Below are 17462 nucleotides of genomic sequence, written 5' to 3' on the forward strand. Positions count from 1 at the left end.
GGGCTGATGTCAAGGCAGCGGACAGATGCTGGGGAGTGTGTTCTACATTTATTATTGGAAATAAAAAGTGAATATCATAGTTAAGGTGTTGGCCATGTACAGATGTAACACACCTACCCATAATGCATGCTGTGCATGTTTGGTGTAAGAGCACACACATCTCACTAATGTGATTAGCTGTCTCAAACTCATGCAATACCCAGACCATCTCAAACAAATGTGGCTAGACTGTAGTGACCATTGGAGAGGCACAGTTGATACTCAACATGCACATAACATATGCATCTATGTCATACACAGAGCATTTTAACATGCTACACATAAAGGATTCCCAAATCCTCTGTAAAGACACACTCCAGTATCCAAAATCTTATCCACACATTACACAGAATATACCTGAGGGGTAGCGGCCTATCCTGGGACATTTAAATTCTCTGCAACACACTACACATTCATGTCACAGAATGCTCCTTATTGGCTTCCTTACAAAATCACGTAACAACTGGTTGTGAAATGGTGAATTTAGCCAAGGTAGTACAGTTTCGGCACAGCATGATTTGTTCTGGTTTGTGAAACATTTGTAGTTTTGAGTGACCACCTGATGCCTCATGATGATGGCCTATGGTACTATACCCCATCCAGTTATTGTAACCACAGTACTACACATAGCTGTCATTGTTACACACCATAATGATGTGTGTGTGCACACATATGCACCTCTAAACAGTATGCATACCAATCACCATTTGCACAACTGACAAATATATGTCTTATGATGCTATTGAGTGGCTAGGTCATATGACACATATTGGGTATGTGTAGTGTTTAAATATGCAGTCGTGTTTTAGCATGCCATGTCATGGATGAGACTGGCATGTCCACAATATGATCTACACTCACCATAAGTACCGTACATTGGTTATGTGGCCGAATTGTATTCTATCAGTTATTCATGCACCACTGATGATGTTGTGTGAATACTCATCATGCATGTGGTAAAAACGTGTCCACAATTAACACGTGTCCACAATTATTTGCTAAATACACAGAGGCTGTAATCAGCATTGGATACCTATCTGACATACAGATACACAGCCAGCAATGGTATGTACACCTGTGGGTTATGGTGCACAGTACATCACAGGGTTATGAATACCTGCACAGCAATGCTGTGTCCATGTATGCGTTGTGTTCCAGGGGAGGGCCATCACCTAATAACAAAACACATGCATCAAAGCCATGTATACTGTTAGTAACAAGGATTGACTACACTTGAACTGCATGCTGTTGAGCAACACATGTCCTGCATGCTGACAGGTGTGATTTGACTGTTTTGCTTGTGATACTGTACTCCACCATCACCTGCTATTGTGTATGTTCTGTGATTGCTGGTGTTGTGTGTGTCTGCTTTCGGGAGGAGTGTAGGTTTCTGTGTGTGCATGTGTGAATGTGTGCATGTGTGCATGTGGTCTGAAGTCATGTTCAGGTCTTAAAGTGTGTTTCCTGTTTTCCTCTCACAGGTGGCGAGGTGGGGCTGGTTCAGTACAGCAGGGAACCTGATGTCAATGAGACAGACAGTGATCATGAGAATAGGTGTGTTGAAGCACAGACAGGTTTGTCAGGGTCTGTTGTTGGGCCACCAATTGACAGTACACAAGTCTCCACCCCATCCATGCACACAATCATACTGCCTGTACATCCATCATCACCATTGCCTTTAGCTGAGGGACAGTGTACAGTTGGCACTGGACAGGACAGTGTGGTATCTATGGCACATGTATCAGGACACAGCAGCCATAGCCAGATGTCTGGAACGGTACCACATAAGTAGATGCTCAGGGGTTCTCGTCAGAGCACTGCTGGTCATCATGCCTCTGGCAGGCGTGCCACACCTCTTTCTACCACATGCATGTTCCAGGCTGTCATGGAGGCACAGACATAAATGGAGCGGTACACCAGACAGGGGCTAAGGGCACAGAGAGCTCATTACACCTCTGTAAATGACAGTATCCATGACCTAGCAGGTGCCATATGTAACTACACTGAGGTCATTGATAGACGTTGGGGTGAGACCTTGGATGTCCTCCACAATGTTGTGTCCATGTGTCAGGACAGTGTGGGACGGTTGAGACATCGATGTGGATGTATGCCAGAAACATCACCAGCTGGAGGTTGCCATGGACAGCCAGCAAGTCACAGCCACTCCCATAGTGCCAGTACCAGCCCCAGCAATGTTGGGGGGGGGGTGCTGTCCATAGACCATCCTTGCAGACTACGTGCATGTGGCTCTGGCCAGTCCCAGCAGGGACCTGGATCCAGTGGACATTTGTCAACCTCTGAGGATAGTACCCAATCTGGATTAGTACCTGATACTGTCTGCAGCACCCCTGCCAGGCACAGGTTCTGTATCCATGCCCAGAGACGATGATCTGTAAAGCCTGCCAGGTACAGTCTGTAGCTGTCTTACAAAACCCCGTATATGACAGCCACATGGTGGAACTGTGTGCATGCATACACACACACAAATAAACCGGAAACCTAGGGCAAACACATACTTGCACATATGACATCAACATTGGCCCATAACAGTACTCATGGCCCTCACACGCACACTCACACACACATGTTGATTGTATGGCTAAGTGCAGGCCTCTGGCAAACCAACAACATACCCTGTGCATATGATGAAACCTGTGCCACCTCCTGTCATCTGTAACATCGATGCAGGAACAGGCTAACATGGTGCTAATGCACAGGGTGACTTTAATAAAGTATAGCAATGGTTGGATGTGTAGCATGTTGTCAGCAGTAAAGTATAATGATATCCTTGAAGGTGTAGCTGAGTAGGCATGATGCATTAAAGCTGTAATTAGCAATGTTGTATTGTTTTCACCAGTGTTTATTCCAATTGTGTTTTGTTTGCCCATGTGCCACTTGGCTGATGTGTGTAGTTGTGTCAGCATGCATTATACAGTGGACAGTAAGTGTGGGGTGTGTGCAACACAGGTTTGCAGGTTTCCATTTCTGAACATGGTGGAGGTGCACTGTCTGCATGTAGATGCATATTGGACACATGGGCAGGGTGACATGCCCTGTATTGGCCAGTGTTACCACTACATAATTTCTACTGGTGGCCAGTATGCATTGTACTCCACACATTTTGGAACTTGAGTATGCATGTGTGTGTATGACATGGGTTGACACTGTGCTGTGGGTGATGCTGTTGTTGCTATCTGTCACTGGTTTGCATTACTAAGGTTAACACTGTCCCAGCTGCATAATCCTTTAGTAATGCACACTGTTCACCTACAGAGTTGCATGGACCGTGCTATCACAAACACAAGAAATACTCACTTATACAGTAAAAGTGCATTAGTCTCATGGACCCCTGCCATAAACTAAATATATAATAGAAGATGTGAAGTTGTACCAAAAAAGAGTTACATACCAAGAAGGGATAACCTTTCTGGTCAGTATCATTGGGAAAATACAAGTCTTTGTTAATCATACAAGGCAAGCTTCAAAATACAAATTGGCAAGGATTCCAAAGACAACACTAAAGCTTTCTTTAGTGTTGTTTATAATCTAGAGGGGAAATCTCAGATTGTGTCAGAGTTAATGTAAATGGTAACAAAGTACACTTATCTGAATGACATTACCAATATTTTGTCAGACAGTTTGAATTCTTATTTCACCACCCTGTCATTACACAAGGGCCACATTTCCAGACCTGAAGAATGTAAAACCTGATGATTCACAGACACTCTAGTTAAAACATCTCTTTACCAAAATCCAAACCACAGTGGCAATGATACTGGACAGTGTCCCTGGCTGTGTCATACACAAGCTGACATATGAAGTAACCACTCACCTAAACACTCTGTTCAGACGCAGCCTCTATACAGGTTACATACTTGTGGAATGACGCACAGTAATGGTGTTCACACTCCACAAGGTTGAGCTACAACTTTTTCTTCTTCTCCTTTTGGATGCTTCCATTAGGGGTCACCACAGTAGATCATCTGTTTCCATTTCTTCCTGCCCTCTGCATCTTGCGCTGTCACACCATCCACCTGCATGTCCTCTCTCACCACATCCAGAAACCTCATCTTAGGCATTCCTCTATTCCTGTTACCTGGCGGCTTCATCCTTAGCATCTATTTCACAATATACTCTGCATCCCTCCTCAGAACATGTACAAACCAACGTAATGCTGCCTATCTGGCTTGGTATATTAACCTTCAAACCTGGGCTGACCCTCTAATATACTTATTCCTAATCCTGTCCACCCTCGTCACACCCAGTGCACATGTTAACATAAATTGATTAAGGGTAAAGCTACAGCAGATCTTGAAAAGTCTCACCCTATAAGTCAGACAAATGTTATTGGGAAGGCTATGGAGCCCAGCATTATGGAACTCATTAACAGAGACATTATGAACCTGCGAACACTGCACCATACCCACTTAGGTTCTCTAAAGGCCAGATCATGGCTCCTACACCCAGTAGACTTCAAGCCAGTTAACAAGGCTATAGGTGAGGGAGGGGAGGTCCACACAGCCAAGCTATAGCTCACCCAGCAATTCATACCCATCCCACATTCTGGTATTATACATAACCTCAACAGACCGACCATAAATGACTGTTAGATGATGGATTGACAACTGATGCACATATGTAGGACACAGTAACATTTGCAGCTTCCATGTACAATTCTATGCCAGTAACAAGTGGCGTTCAACTGCACTCAGTCCTGGGACTACTCCTGTTTGGCATAACATTTTCTTAAGTACAGGCAAACACAGTAGGGATATGTCTGCCCAAGTTTGATGAAAATGCATACTGTGGGCTATACTTTATTCTCCAGATGACACACACATCCTCCAAAAGGCTATCATAGAGACAGATCCCCAGTGTCAAAATCAAGCTGTAAAGCTATAAGCCAAAGAAAGCATAGTTATCCACTTTCAGAAAACAAAGTATCCCCAGAGTACCATATAGGTAGTAGCCCACAAAATGTGGAACAGGTACTAATGTAAACATAGAGCCATGTGTTTAGTCATCTCTCCTTTGATAATCACATTACGAGAGGGTTTTGAAAATCCCTCTGTGGAGCATATAAGCAATAAAGGGTTTGCATGCAGATCAACAGAGGTTGTTGCACACCTATAATGATTAGTCATCTTTGCCAGACTTTGCTTGCTTTAGAACAGGATTCAAATATACCTCAAGCATAAACCCTCACTCACTCTTCAATAGAAACCGTGATGAGTGGATGTGAAACAGAAGACATAGCCCAGGGATCACTGCAGTGGCTAAGCTTGTCACATGCATACAGAAGTAACCTAAGGTCTGAAAAGCGCCAGCACGCTCTGGCAAAGCTAACAGATGCTTTCATGGAGAAAGCATAGTACCCACCTATGAAAGAATTGAGGTCACATGTATGTATATGGCTTTGCCCAACAGCTACCTTACATGTGTTATTCACATACAGTTGTCATTGTGATATGTAATACACTAGAAAAATCAAAACCCACTCTACATTGGCCAACGGTGTCACACACAGTTAGTAACAGCAGGATTCAAACTCTTACCTAACTACATTATGACACTACAGCAGTATGCATTCACATGACACGCTATACACATTACTGGGATTTCACCTTCCCAGAGGTGTATTTGTAGAATGGTGACATCAACAGACTTGACAAATATGAGTATATCACTTTTAAGGGGTGTGAGTAGTCTCCAAAAAGGTTGATCTCTCCCCAGGGGAAAGACAGACACACACAGCAAGTGTGGAATTCAAACCCCCTACCTAACTACATTATGATACTACAGCAGTACACATTTACACAATGCGCTATACACATTACTGGGATTTCATCTTCCCACAGGTGTATTTGTAGGATGGTGACATCATCAGACTTGACAAAGATGAGTATATCACTTTTAAGGGGTGTGAGTAGTCTCCAAAAGGTTGCTCCCTCCCCAGGGAGAAACAGACAGACACACACAAACAGAAGTGCGGGATTCAAACTCCTACCTAACGATAATGCAGCAATGCGCATTTCCATGATGCGCTCTACACATTACTTGGATTTCACATTCCCACAGGTGTATTTGTAGGATGGTGACATCATCAGACTTGACAAAGATGAGTATATCACTTTTAAGGGGTGTGAGTAGTCTCCAAAAAGGTTGCTCCCTCTCCAGGGAGAGACAAACAGACAGACACACACAGGTGGCAAGTTCAGGATTCAAACTCATACCTAACTACATTATGATATTACAGCAGTATGCATTTACACAACACACTATACACATTACTGGGATTACATTTTCCCACAGGTGTATTTGTAGGATTGTGACATCATCAGACTTGACAAAGATGAGTATATCACTTTTAAGGGGTGTGAGTAGTCTCCAAAATGGTTGCTCTCTCTCTCTTCAGGGAGAAAAAGACAGACACACACAGGTGGCCATTGCAAGATTCAAACTCCTACCAAACTACATTATGATACTACAGCAGTACACATTTATACAACACACTATACACATTACTGGGTTTCCACTTTCCCACAGGTGTATTTGTAGGATGGTGACATCATCAGACTTGACAAAGATGAGTATATCACTTTTAAGGGGTGTGAGTAGTCTCCAAAAAGGTTGCTCTTTCCCCAGGAAAAGACAGACAGACACAGTTGGCAAGTGAAGGATTCAAACTTCTACCTAATTACATTATGATACTACAGCAGTACACATTTACATGATGTGTTATACATATTACTGGCATTTCATATTCCCACAGGTGTATTTGTAGGATGGTGACATCATCAGACTTGACAAAGATGAGTATATCACTTTTAAGGGGTGTGAGTAGTCTCTAAAAAAGGTTGCGCCTTCCCCAGTGAGAGACAGACAGACAGACACACACACACAGGTGGCAAAGTGCAGGATTCAAACTCCTACCTAACTACATTATGATACTACAGCAGTACACATTTATACAACACGCTATACACATTACTGGGATTTCACCTTCCCACAGATGTATTTGTAGGATGGTGACATCATCAGACTTGACAAAGATGAGTATATCACTTTTAAGGGGTGTGAGTAGTCTCCAAAAAGGTTGCTCTCTCCCTAGGGAGATACAGACAAACACACAGTTGGCAAGTGCAAGATTCAACCTCCTATCTAACTACATTACGATACTACTGCATTACGCATTTACACGATGAGCTAGATACATTACTAGGATTTCAGCTTCCCACAGGTATATTTGTAGGATGGTGACATCATCAGACTTGACAAAGATGAGTATATCACTTTTAAGGGATGTGAGTAGTCTCCAAAAAGGTTTCTTTCTCCCCAGGGAGAGACAGACACACACATACACAGTTGGCAAGTGCGGGGTTCTTAATCCAAACTAAGTACTTTTTTACACTTCAGCAAGCAATATGGAGTTACAGGATGCAATACAGACATTACTCGCTGAAAGTTTGCCCAAAGGGGTTTTTCACATTTGCTAACCTCAGCAGGCTTATCATACTAGGTGTATTGTGAGTGTATTGTATGCATAGGTCATAACCATATCATATATGGGTTGATGCACCACATGCTGACACACACAGGGTCAAACTGGTGGCTAAACTCTGTCAACCCAATACTGGACAATACAGTCAAGAGGAGTAGGGTCATACAAGCACCACAACAACAGTCTCACATAGACCTACAATATAAGCACCAGCAAAACACACACACATAAAAACACATTACCATACTTGGCGAATACAAATATTAATCTGAAAAAGAGAAAGTGTCCTCCTAAGCAGACAAGCAAGCAACATGCACCTCCAAGCACATGCCAGAAAACACATAATACACCAAAGCAGTGTGCCTCACAACAAGACCTAAGGCAAAACAATATCCCCAACACACTAGTAATAGGTGACTTCATAGTCAGGCGCACAGATGTTCCACTTACTAGGTTGGACAAGGGGAAGGTTACTGTTAGTTGTCTGTCAGGTGCTATGATCCATCACATAACACAAGCACTTACATCACTCCAGAACAGGTACATATATATGATGCGGTCTTTGTACATGTCGGTGTGAATGATCTGAGACATACCTCCCAGGACAACATGACAAGAGATATATAGTAGCTCTATGATCATGTAGCCCAGGCTGGTATGAGCATGACCTTGAGTAACATCTTACCTTCACCTACATGATACTGCAATATAACAGAAAGATGATAAACTTCAACAATTGGCTGAGCTTCTGGTGTCATTCAAAGGGGATCCAGTCTCTGTCTGCCTGGGATGACATGATAGACAAGCCTCGTTGCTTTGCTAGAGATGGTGTGCACCTGTCACCCCTATGCTTCGGAATACTGGCCAATGCTCTTGCTCTCCCCATATTACCTTTTTTAGGCAAGGCTCAAAGGACAAACCAACCCCTGTAACCAACACAAATAACCACAAAGTGAGCTAAATGCTACTCATTGCCAGAGGTCTCAGCCTCCAAATGCACACACTCGAGGCACTTTTCAGTATGGAGAATATTGACATCTATGCAGGAACAGAAACCTAGTTCAAGGCTCCAGAGAGCACACCAGCACTACCAGGATACTACTCATGCCATACCTTCTGGCATTAGAACCTGGATCATAGCACATACGGCGGGGATGTATCCATATTCATCAAGGATACCTACACCTCTCTCTACAGGATATGTATTCATAGAATGTTGCACAGCAACGTTCTTCCCACTCCACAGGGGTAGGGCCACAACAGACCCTTGGCATTCCCGCTCTATGAGCCTGATTAGTCTGATCTGCAAGGCAATGGACCCAATCATAATGGAACTCAACAATAAAGACATTGGGAACCTTACACAGTTGAGCACACCCAGTTTGGCTTCGTCAAAGGCAGATCATGCCTCAGGAACTGGGTGGATTTCTTTTGGACAGTTACCCAGGCTACAGATGATTAAAAGGAGCTCCACACAGCCTAACTATACCTCGCTAAGGCCTATGACACCATTTCCCAGTCAGGTATCATAGATGAACTCACCAACCTGGGCATAAATCCATACATCACAAGATGGATTGCAAACTGGCTCACAGATAGATCCCACAAATTAAGAGTTGCTGGCTACATGTCAGACTCTAAACCGGTAACAACTGGTGTCCCCCTGGGTTCAGTCCTGGGGCCCCTCCTGTTTGGTATATACTTCTCAGAAGTACATGCCAACACAGGAGGGTTGTGGTTGACTAAGTTTGCTGGGAACTGTAAAGTGTGTGCCATAATAGATTCCCCGGATGACACAAATATTCTCCAGAAGGGACTCTATGAGACAGATGTGTGGTGTCAGAATCATGGCCTCCAGCTCAATGTGAAAGAATGCATAGTAATCCCCTTTGGGGAAAACAAAGTACCCACAAACTACCACATAGGTGTTACCCCCTAAAAACTGATGAGGTAATAAGGGATCTGGGGACACAAGTAGCTAGTCATCTTTCCTTTGACAACCATGTTGCCAAAGTGGTTAGGAAATCCTATGTGGCACACCTAATCAACAAAGGGTTTGCATCAAGATCAAAAGAGGTAGTGGTGGCCCTCTACTCTTAAGTCATCAGACCTATCATTGAGTAGAATGCACCATTTTGGATGTACTCGACAAGGCATATCCAGCAGCTGGAGAGACCATAGAGGTACCTCACCAAGAGGATTACTGGCCTCAAACAGTTGTGTTATGCAACACAACTGGAAAAACTAAATATGTTTTCTGTTGTGTACCACCTACTCAGAGGCAAACTCTGCCTAACATACAGGTCCATCTCTAACACATAACTGTTGAACATGCTCCATCTAAGGAAAACAAAATTGAGTTGCACTACACACTCCAGGGATATGAACCTCATCACAACAATGAATACAGCATGCTGGTAGGATAGAGTACCATCCCAGAGACTTGCCTTACTGTGGAACAGAGTCACAATGTACATCAGACAGAGCCCCTCGCTGACATTTTTCAATAGGAACTTTGATGAGTGGATGGGAAACAGAAAATTCACGCTAGGGATCACATCAGCAGCCCCACTAGAAAGGGGTTTAAGGTACTAACTATTAGAACTAGGGCTTAGAAGACTATCCAATGGGGTGGTGAAAGCTGCACAACTTGCCTAGGCTAATATATGCCTTTGTGAAGATAGTCTACTACATACCAATGAACCTATCTGACAGGTACATGTCTACAGATAGTAGATGTGTACTTCATTGTACAGTCATGTTGTACAGCAGGCACATGCACCACATACACTGTAATGCTTACAGATACTGGTGGCTATTATGTACAGTGGGTGAGATGTGCACCTCATGTCTTTTGTGCCATTGTGATGTGTGCTGGGTGGACAGTCCTGGATGACTCCTTGTCATGGTTACCCTCTTACACACATCTCTGCCCATCCATCTTTGGCTTATTATACTGTGTTCCCCCTACATATATAGGTATATAGGTAGGTAATCGGCTATCTGCCTGAAGGCATATATTAGTATGGCCAGAGTGTGCATCTATCACCACACCTGGGGTTAGTTCCCTATGCCTCTGTATAGTAGAGCTGATGAAGTGATCCATGGTGTGCCAGTTCATTTTCACATACACTCATCAAGGCTCCTCTGGAAGAGTGTCAGTGAGGGACTCAGCTTAATGTAGGTTGGGAGCCTGTTCCAAAGCAAGGGAAGTCGGTGAGTTAGTAATGTATCCCTCCAACATGTTATATTTATTGTTGTGATGATTATATCCCTAGAGCATGTGGCACAGTGAGCTTGGGTTTACTTCAGAAAGAGCATGTACATCAGTTCTGCATTGGACATGGACCTGTATGTTGGGCAGAGATCACCTGAGTAGACAGTATGCAACAGAGTACAGATTAAGTTACTTCAGTCTTGTTGCATGGGGCAACTGTTTGAGGCCAGTAATCCTCTTGTTGAGGTACTTCATTTGTCTTTCCAGCTGCTGAAGGTGCCTAGTCAGATTCATCGCAAGTGTGTTGTGGTACTCTGTGATGGGTCTGATGACTGATGAGAAGAGGGAAACTCCTTTGACCTACATGCAAAGACTTTGGCAATTTTTGGGGACACATAGCATGATTTTCTAACCACTTTTTGAATGTGTTTCTGAAAGTAGAGCTGACTATCCACATGTGTCCATAGATCCCTTATTATTACCTCCATATTTAGGGTGTTGGCACCTTTGTGGTATTTGTATGACTGTAGCTTGAGGCCATAATTTTGACACCACATCTGTCTGACTGAGACCCTTTTTAAGGATGTTTCTGTTGTCCCAAACATCAATTATGACAACCTTTTTGCAGTCATCCACAAACTTTGCTAACCATAGCCCTAATGTGTTTTACTGTACTTCTGAAAAGTATACACCAGACAGGAGGGGTCCCAGGACTGAGCCATGGGGGACAGCAGTTGTTACCAGCTTACAGTCCAACAGGGAGACCACAATTCTTACCTTGTGGCATCCATCTGTGCCCCAGTTGGCAATCCATCAGATGACATATGTGTTTATGCACAGGTTGTTGATTTTGTGGATATGACATGTGTTTGGGATGTTGGAAAGGGCTTTTTAAGGTCTATGTATGCAGTGTGGGGCTCATTTTATTGATGTATGTCCTGGCTAACTGCCTTGAAAACTGTCTAGCAGGTTTAGGGACCATAATCTTCCTCTGACTAAACCAAAATGGGTAGGGTTTGGTGTTAGTAGGCTCCCAATAGCTCTGTTTATGAGTTCCATAATGATGGACTCCATGGCCTTGTAGATCAGGCTTATTAGGCTTATAAGACAATAGTTCCCATGGTCTGTAGTGCACCAACACTTGTGGAGTGTGCCAAATGTTGCTGTAACCCATTCAACAGTTTCATATCCTGTACAGAGGGTGAGTCTCAACAGACTGTTCAGGTGCAGGGTCTGTTTGTTTTGGAGTGCACATATGACACAGCCAGAGACACCATGTCATCCCATAGACGCCGTGTTTTTAGGTTTGGATAGAGCTGTTTAGCCATTGTATATGTGATTTCTGGGTTTTCACAATCTCCAGGTATGGTAATGGGCCCTTTTGTCAGTGAGAGGGGGGTACATATGTATGAACCTGTCTGACAATATGTTGGCAATGTCAGTCATGTACATGTATTCATTGACACTTTGCACTAATTCAGAACATATATGAGTTTACATTGATATTTATGACATAGCTAAAGAAAGCTTCATGGCTCTCTATGGAATCTTTGGCAATATTTTTGGCAGAGCTTGGCTTGGATAATGTTAGGGGTGCTCATTGTTTCTTGATGATGCTTATCGGAGATTTATTGATCTTCTTTGGATTTTAACTTTCATTTAACAACTTAAGTACTTGTATTACATAGTTGGATTATGACAGGGGTCCTATATATTATATGGGTCTGTTTTCATATCACTGTGTGCGCAAGGCAGGATTGGTGAATAGTGACATGTGTCTGGAGTAAGAACTGCAGCTGCCAGATATGTGTGGCTCACTGCTGTACTCAGACATGGCCTAAGTGTGTGAGCATGCCCAGTATGACCTTTCAGTATGTTGTTGACTGAAATTTGCTTCATTTGTTTAAGTGTGTGAACATGCCCAGTGTGACCTTTCAGTATGTTGTTGACTGACATTTGCTTCGTTTAAGTGTGTGAGCATGCCCACTGTGGGCATATATACTATATGTGCGTGAAAAATCAAGTTGTTTTTTACTTCAGGGCTCACCTTTGTGTTGTACATCAACAGGAAGCAAGCTGTGCCTGCAGGGCTTCCATGAGTCAATTTGCATAGACTTATCAACATTTCTACATACAGGGGGGACAGCTATTATTTGTACATTTCTACTTGAGGGGCACACCTGATTGTTACTGTGGATGTACATAGGATGAGGGGTACACCTAACACTTATACACATTTGCTAGGCCTGCACTGCTATGTCAGGTACTCCATTTCAGTCTGTACTGTTGCCTATCGTACTGGCTTGAGGCATACCACTGTACTACAGACCTTAGCTTCCAATTACACGCATATTAGTTTGTGACTTCATAGCCTACCCAACCCACATCACACTGCCTGGCCTGCTGTTATCTGTCTGCATAGGCCTGGGAGGAGGTTACCCATATGCCTCTTCAGAGTGCATGATACAGCATTTGTTTGTGTTTGCGTTTGTCTACAACTGTCCTGCTGGCTGTGACTGTTAGGTATGTAACCCCCCAAATGGTATGTGTGAGTGACTTAAGTTGTGCCTGTGCCAGTACTGAGGGTGGTGTTGCAGGGCTGCCTATGTCAGATGCACATAGTACACTCCCTATACATGTTTGAAAACAGGTAGTGTCAAGTTAGGCATCCCTTTTACTGTATGTGCGAGTCAGAGAGAGGTGTCATTTCCAGGATTCCTACTGAGTCAGTATATGTGCTATGCATTGCCTCTTTGCCAAGGCCAGGGCATACTGGGCATGCCTCCTTCTGCCTACTGGGGCAGGCTCAGGTTGTTCCTCCTCCGAGTCATGCTGTGCCTGTGCAGGCCTTGGCAATGGTGGAGGGCTGTTTGGCCCTCCCCCATGCTGTTCCTGCTGCAGCTGTTTCCGCAGGATCATATTGTGTAGAATGGCACATACCATAACAATTTGGGTACATGTAGTTGGTGAGTACTGCAAGGCTCCACCAGATGTGTTCAGGCACCAGAACTGTGACTTGAGCACCCCAAACACATGCTCAATTATGATTCTTGTTTGTGCGTGTGCCTCATTATGGAGTTCTTGTTCAGGTGTGTGTGCATTTCTGATGGGTGTCATCAGCCATGGCTCCAGTGCTTATCCAGCATCCCCTACTAGGTGACTGTAGGGAATGTCCCCATTGGCAAATAACTGGTACAGCTGGGTCAGATGCCAAATGTGGGAATTGTGATAGCTTCCAGGGCATCCAGCACACACATTTGTTATTATGCCCTGGGCATCACACATGAACTGGGAGTTGATGGAGTGGAAGCCTTTGCAGTTGATGTAGACCCTACCCCGCTCACCGGGTGGTGCTTTGATGCATATGTGTGTGCAGTCTATTGCACCCACTACCTCAGGGTATTCTGCTATTTGGTGGAAAAGACGCATATTGCTGGCCAATGCCTCATGGGAATTGTGGAAATATATGTGGTCACCGACATGTGCTGACATGGCATCCAGGAACTGGTGGAGTACCCTGGATGCTGATGCCTGTGAAATCCCCATCATATCACCAGTTGGTCTCTGGAAGGTACCTGTAGCTAGTATTCTTAGGCCAGCACATACCTTGGTATTCACTGGGATGGGTTCCCCTCTGTTGGTTCTGTGTGTGAGGCATGGCTGGCACAGCTCAACAATTTGCTGTAGGATGTCCCTGTCCACCCTATAGTGCTCCACTATCTCTAGCTCATGTAGCCCCTGGTAGGTTACCCTGGGTCTGAACACTCTTCTCATTCTCCTCACTGTGGGTTGCTCAGCAGCATTCACAACATCACCACCCTCAGCACCTTGCACATGTTGGTTTATGATAGCAAGAGCAGCCCCTAACATTTTGTCTGAATTAAGCTTTTTAAGCTTTCCCTCTTTGTATACTGCAGTGTTGCAGAGTTCTTGATAAAAAAACAGGGGGGTTGTGTTTGCAGAGTTTAAAATGCTGGGCTGGGCTAGTCTGCTGCCTGTGTAATTGGCTGATTCTGATATATTTCACCTGGTAGCTCTGCTAGGTCTTCTTGGTTAACTTCCGACTACTTCTTTTCCTTCCTTTTGCCTTTCTGTTTCTGCCCGGGGGGGGGGGGGGAGTGCCGCACAAACAAGTGCAAATGCGCACGCACATGCGCACACATGTGCACACACTGTGTGCATGTTTGCAAGGAGTTTCCCATCTTATAACAGTGTGCACCTTGGGTTTGAGGTTTTCAAATAGGACAACTGTAGACAATTCTCTTTGCAATCCTGAGCAGCTCAGGGCAAACATGAGCCACTGTGCTCCAATTAGCTTACAGCCTGTCTGACACACCCCCTCATGATGTCACCTATATTCTAGTTTTATACTCACCTACTCCAAATCTTACACTCTTGGGACATGCCTCACATGCTGGGGAAAATTGGGATTTACTATCCTTATCCTCATTTGCATAGGATTGCCTAGTTATTATATATATATTATATATATATATATTATAACATTGCATGGTTACATCTCTCACAGTGAGCTTCCCCCACTTAGCAGCCACTAGTCAGTAGCCATGTTGTCTTCAGCCTGCCATTCACCTGCATGGCAGAATAAGCTTTTTAGTGAAAATGCCTATTTATGGCTTTTTCTAAATTATTTTCTTGTTTTTTAAAGCACCACACATTTGCGCGGTGCTGCACTATGCTTAAACATCAGAGATAGGGGAAAAAAGTTGCATTTTTATATTTTTAAACATTTTGCAATGCCAATGGCCTTATATTTGGCCATTGGCATGCTTTCACAACTGTATGCATCCTTTATTTGGAGCTTTCATAGCTCCGTTTAGCTATTTGCAGAAATGTACTCCGTTACCAATGGAGTACATTTCTGTGGGTAACACTAATCTTCCACGGACAGGTTAGTGTTTGCTGGATCACAAATTTACCTCATTTGCATGGCTTTCACCAGCAAATGAGGTAAATTGCATATGATGACGCTGTCCGTGCAAGACTAGCTTTAGCAGCTCTCATGCACACCCCTGCCGGCTGTTCCTGGATCGCACAGCAGACATATTGCTTGCGTGAGCTCCTACACTCATCTTGCACTCCGTACAAGCTTTTGTGAATCCGGGGGTCTGTAATGGTGACACTCTGTGAATAGACAGACCATCACAAGAAACTTTTTTTTTACTGTACTTTACAAAACAGTTGCACTTTGCACACAAATAAACTCTTCAGAATAAATGCACATCACTAAACACACACACTGTAAGCATTTTCACACACCTTGAGATACTTTGAATAACTCTTATTATGGTCTGAATACAATGCCGTATAGTTATGCCAAAACACAGTATTTTGCCAAAAACATACAGTTTCCTTGCTTTATTTATGCTTAATGCACCCTTTTTGCCCTTTGTTATATTCATTTTGCTGGTGTAAACGTTTTCCATGCCCATGATAATTTTCTTGTGCTTGTTTTACTCTAAACATGCCCATTTTGCTTTAAACATGCTCAATTTGCAATTTGAGGTAATTCTGAGCTCCTTATGTGCTTTTCTGATAATGGTTTTATCAAATATCTTAATTTTAAACATTTCATTTAATTAATAAACCTTTTGTGCCTCTCACTTGTTTAATAATGCAGCTTGTGCATTTGTAATGCTTCATTTTATGGTTTTTATAAAGTAAATCATTCATGCAAGTTTTCATTACCTTTAGTTAATTTCTGGCCCTTTTTCATGCTCATTCTTTTTAGTTTACCTTTACTGTTAATTCTGCACCTTGTAACTCTGAAAAGCAGTCTCTGGAATCCCAGTTCTGACACCATTTCGCTCGTCTAGTCAGAATAAAATAGATGAGTCTTTATGGGTTCTGTTCAAGCATCTTTATTATGTACAAACACATCAGCATTGAGCGTAAATAATTTTAACTTATAAACAAACTAGCTATTACACTCATGCATGCTCACTCTCTGGCTGCACAAACAGATAAGGTCTCAGACATGTACTGGCTATTTATATGCATGTGCCAACCTTGAAATGTTTCAAGGTACAATATACACACAATATTCTACAAGTATTATACAGATTTGAAAAATAAATTGTATGTCAATGATAATGCTTTTCTGATCTAATAAACTGCAAAATCTTGCAAAACATTGTCAGAGTCTTTTTGTGGAGTCCTTCAAGACTCCAGAGAATATTAACTTACAGAAGTATGATCCAAAAATAAAATACAGCATAGACAAGTAACTACATACAGGAGATATGTTGAATAGCGAATATTTAAAAGATATGAATAAAGAACTCGAATGTGTAAAAATCTGTTAACCAGTTTACATTTAATTTAATCCTGACTTGTGCTCAGGACTAACTGTAACCTGTGGAACTTGTTTAACTTGCTTACTTATGTAATCTCTGTAAATAGTCTGTTTGTAATATGTAATGCTGGTATTATGTAATGCTGTATCTGCTTACCCTTGGAGCTTTTCTCCCCGGGCCTCTGCTGAAAATGGACATGCATCCAGTCAGACTATCCCGGTTAACAAATGTAAAATAAATAAATAAATAAAATAAAAATAAATTTTTGGAGCAACAGCTATAGATTCTTCAGCTAATTTGACAGCAAACAATCACAGAATAAAAATTAACAGTTTCAGCCATGTACTGAGAGTGAAGAAAGAAATTCTGTTTCATTCTTGGCCTGATTTTC

The sequence above is a fragment of the Protopterus annectens genome, chromosome 2.part0 (genome assembly GCF_019279795.1).
Source record: "Protopterus annectens isolate FY-2018-M chromosome 2.part0, PAN1.0, whole genome shotgun sequence".
In the NCBI taxonomy this organism is placed as follows: domain Eukaryota; kingdom Metazoa; phylum Chordata; order Ceratodontiformes; family Protopteridae; genus Protopterus; species Protopterus annectens.